The sequence below is a fragment of the Nicotiana attenuata genome, chromosome 5 (assembly GCF_001879085.1).
Source record: "Nicotiana attenuata strain UT chromosome 5, NIATTr2, whole genome shotgun sequence".
In the NCBI taxonomy this organism is placed as follows: Eukaryota; Viridiplantae; Streptophyta; class Magnoliopsida; order Solanales; family Solanaceae; genus Nicotiana; species Nicotiana attenuata.
This window is the reverse complement of record NC_031993.1, coordinates 40,942,280-40,946,426: the sequence shown is the minus strand read 5'-3', so window position 1 is coordinate 40,946,426 and position 4,147 is coordinate 40,942,280.

Genomic DNA, 4,147 nt, shown 5'->3' with positions numbered 1-4,147 from the left:
GTCCAAGTAAAGTTCTGTGGCTGTGTGAAGCATATGCGCATGGTTGAATACTTGCCTGTGATTTCTCAAGTACTCCAGCATAAGTATACTTGAACTCCAGCATATTATACTGGAGTTCCAGGATAGTATGCTGGAACTCCAGCATAATATGATGGAGTTCCAGCATAAATACACTAGAACTCCAACATAATATACTGGAGTTCCAGCAAGTATATTGGTCCAGTATAATATACTGGAGTTCATACATAAGTGCACCGAACTCCAGTATATTATGCTGGACCGGTCTCTATTGCAGCAAAACGGTGGCTATTTTTCATTGACTTGGTAAACGCTGGCTATTTTTGATTGACCAGTCCGAAAACTGGCTATACCGTGCTATTTTTACAAAAAAATTAAACCACTAAGTGGCATCAATTTGTTTGGAGTCAGATCAGCATGGAGAATAATTGAGGGTAACAATTAGAGAAAGTTACATGGCTAAGCATTTTTTTTAAAAATATTTAAGAAAATAATATCATTTATTGTTTATTCCAAAAATGGCAGATTTTTTTACAATATTAGCATATCGTTTTAATTATGCACACAATTAATGAGGCACAAATCATGGTATCAGTTACACTATTTCCTCTTGTGTTATATCCTAAATTTCGTTGTCTCTCTCCTCTTGTTTTCTTCATTTCACTTGAAATATATTCCAATAATATATATATATATATATATATATATATATTTGTAGTATATTATAGTTGTATAAATATTATTTATATAGTATGCTACTTGAACTGATTCCATTCTAAATATGTTCTAATCATATTTATAGATGATTTAGTGCATAAGAAAGTTTATATATATTAAGACGTAAATTCTTTCATCTTTTCCCAGTATTAATATTTGCAATAGAAACTGGCATGGACAAATATAAGCCACAAGTATAAGAAGATACTTTGTATATTTAGTTTTTACTTTTTATTTTTTCAGGGTTTATGATATATAATATAGATATATCATTTATATACGATGTATTATAATAGTAACATACAAGTACATATTGTGTATATAATAGTTATACAACAATAATATATTCCGTATAATGTAATACTTATACGATAAATATACGGCATACTAAATCATAAAATTATTATATGCCCAAAATACATCATATATCACTATGAATATTTGAATAATTATCTATATGTATATATTAGTTATATACAATGTATATAATTATAATAGTAATATACAAGTAGTATACTATATAAATAATATTTATACAACTATAATTTACTAATATACTCTATATATATTTACTTATTATTTTTAGGAGTATAAAAGGAATTAAATACAAAATAAAAATAAAAATAAACATGTAAAGAAAACCTCCATCATGTTCCCATATTTGAAAATCATCGTTTTTCTTCATTTAAAAAAAAGATAAATTAAAAGGGAAAAAATAGAAAATAAACAGTAATGTGGTCTAATGGTTGTACAATCTTGTTCCCTATAAATAAGCTAAATGGAGTAATTTATCACATTAATTACTTTTTTTTGGCAATTTTAGGACTTCCACTAAAAATAAGCAACGGAACATGGGAGGGATTGAGAGGTCCATTAATTAATTGATTATGTTCCTGTTAGGAATATAGATAATTAGCTGCCACTTTTGTTAATTACTTATTCCTACTAGGACTCTGAAATGTTTTCTTAAAAATTGACTAAGAGCCCGTTTGGCTTAGCTGATTTAGAGTAGCTGATAAGCATAGGTGCTGAAAAGCACTTTTAAGTGCTGAAGCTGATTTAAAAAATAAGCAGTTACGTGTTTGGATAAAAATGCTGAAATTAATAATAAGCAGCTAAAAAATTGAGTATACAAAGAGTTTTGTTTTAAAAAGAAGTATTTTAGGGATAGAATAGTAAATATTTGGTCAAACCTAAAGTGCTTATAAGCTGAAATTTGATAAGTTGGGTGTCACGACCCCAACTCCGGTCGTGATGGCGCCCAACACATTGCTAGGCAAGCCCGACCAATTCAATAACCTTGACCATTTATACAACGCATGAATTTATTTAACACAGGTAAATTACTAAGTCATAATACTGAATATCTGAAATAAAGTTCAAACATGCGGAAAACCCAAGTAGAAATACTAGTACACAGCCCGATGAACCGGTGTCACAAGTATGAGCCTCTAATATACGAGTGTCAACCTACTACATAATAGACTGAAGGAATGCGGAATAAAATAAATAGGATAGATGGGAAGATCAGGACTGCGGACGTCATGCAGCTACCTTGATGCTCCCGGATATGATGCTCGACAGAGATAGTCTCACTCAGCCTCAGTGGGTGCACCTGAATCTGCACAGGGAGTAAAGTGAGTACTTCCAACTCAGTGAGTAATAAACATAAATAAAGACTCAGAATAAGAAATCCTGAATAGGCATAAAGTAATTCTATAAATACAGCAACTTGAACCCAGCAACATGAAATCCAGTAAAACAGTGAAAACAATTATAGAAATATCACAGCAGATAAGTAAATAAATGACAATTAATAGTATGCAATGCAACACATAGACCGGTACTCTCCAGTAACCGCTGCGGCGTGCAGCCCGCTCCATTTATTTATCGTCGACGGCGCTCACTGGNTAGGAGGTCGTTGAGTGAAGACTGACCCTGCTGGGGCCCATGGTGACCACGGCCTGAAGATCCCCCACGATACTCTGGACGAGCAGACTGAGCAGGCCTGAAAGAACGACCTCTACCCTGCTGAAACTGACCCCTCGAAGTAGCACCACCGAAACTGCCCGATCCACGAGGCCTCTTAGCCTCCCTCTCCTCTCGCTCTCTACGGCGAACTGACTCGATCTCACGAGCGATGTCCACCACCTCCTCAAACGTAGCACCCAGTATCTATCTCTAGTCATCAGAATACGGAGATGGTAGTTAAGGCCATCCACAAATCTCCTAATCCTCTTACGATCTGACGGAACCATCCAAGTAGCATGATGAGCCAGCTGGGAAAACCTCATCTCGTACTGAGTCACCGTCATATCCCCCTGTGTCAACCACTCAAACTGCCAGCTCCTCCCTGCGGGACTGAGGTACATACTTCTCCAGAAAAAGAGCGGAGAACTGCTGCCAAGTCAGAGGTGCTGCACCGGCAGGCCTACACCTCCCAAAGTCCTCCCACCAAGTAAGAGCAGCCCCCGTGAACTGAAAAGTAGTAAATGCCACACCACTCGACTCAAGGATCCCTGCCGTACGGAGCATACGCTGACATCTGTCAAGAAAACCCTAGGCATCCTCGCCCTCAGCACCACCGAATGTCAGAGGCTGGAGCCTACCAAACCTCTCGAGACGACGCTGCTCATCGTCTGGCATAGTTGGAACCACGAAGCCCTGAGCTGGTACAACCTGCTGAGCTGGAGGTGCCTCTGGTGTCTGTAGTCCCTGCACCGCCTGAGCAGGTGTGCGAGAAACGGGGGTCTGATTGCCTCCCCCGACCTATGAAGTAGCTACTGTTGCTGTGGTAGCTAAAACCGCCTGAGCCAGGCCAGTGCAGACCGATAATATCTGAGCCAAGGTCTCCTGAAGACCCAGAATCACGATAGGCACAGCTGGTGCCTGAACAGGTGCTGCTGGAGTATCCACAGCTGGAGCCTGATCCTGAGCTGGGGCAATTAGTGGATCAGCAGGTGCTGCCCCGGCTACTCTGCCTCTGCCACGACCACGACCGCGTCCACGGCCTCTAGCGGCCTCAGTAGGTGGCACTGGTGGTCGTCCGTCACGTCCGGTAGCTCGTGTCCTCACCATCTGTGAGAGAATAGAATAATAAAGATTTAGTTCTCAGTTCAACAAGGCCGCACGACAAGAGTTTCAAGAATATGAAGTTTCCTAAAGGTCCGACAGCCTCTCGAGGATAAGTACAGACGTCTCCGTACCGATCCACGGGACTCTACCAACCGGCTCATGACTCGCGAGACCAAGTAACCTAGGCTCTGATACCAACTTGTCACGACCCCAACTCCGGTCGTGATGGCGCCCAACACATTGCTAGGCAAGCCCGACCAATTCAATAACCTTGACCATTTATACAACGCATGAATTTATTTAACACAGGTAAATTACTAAGTCATAATACTGAATA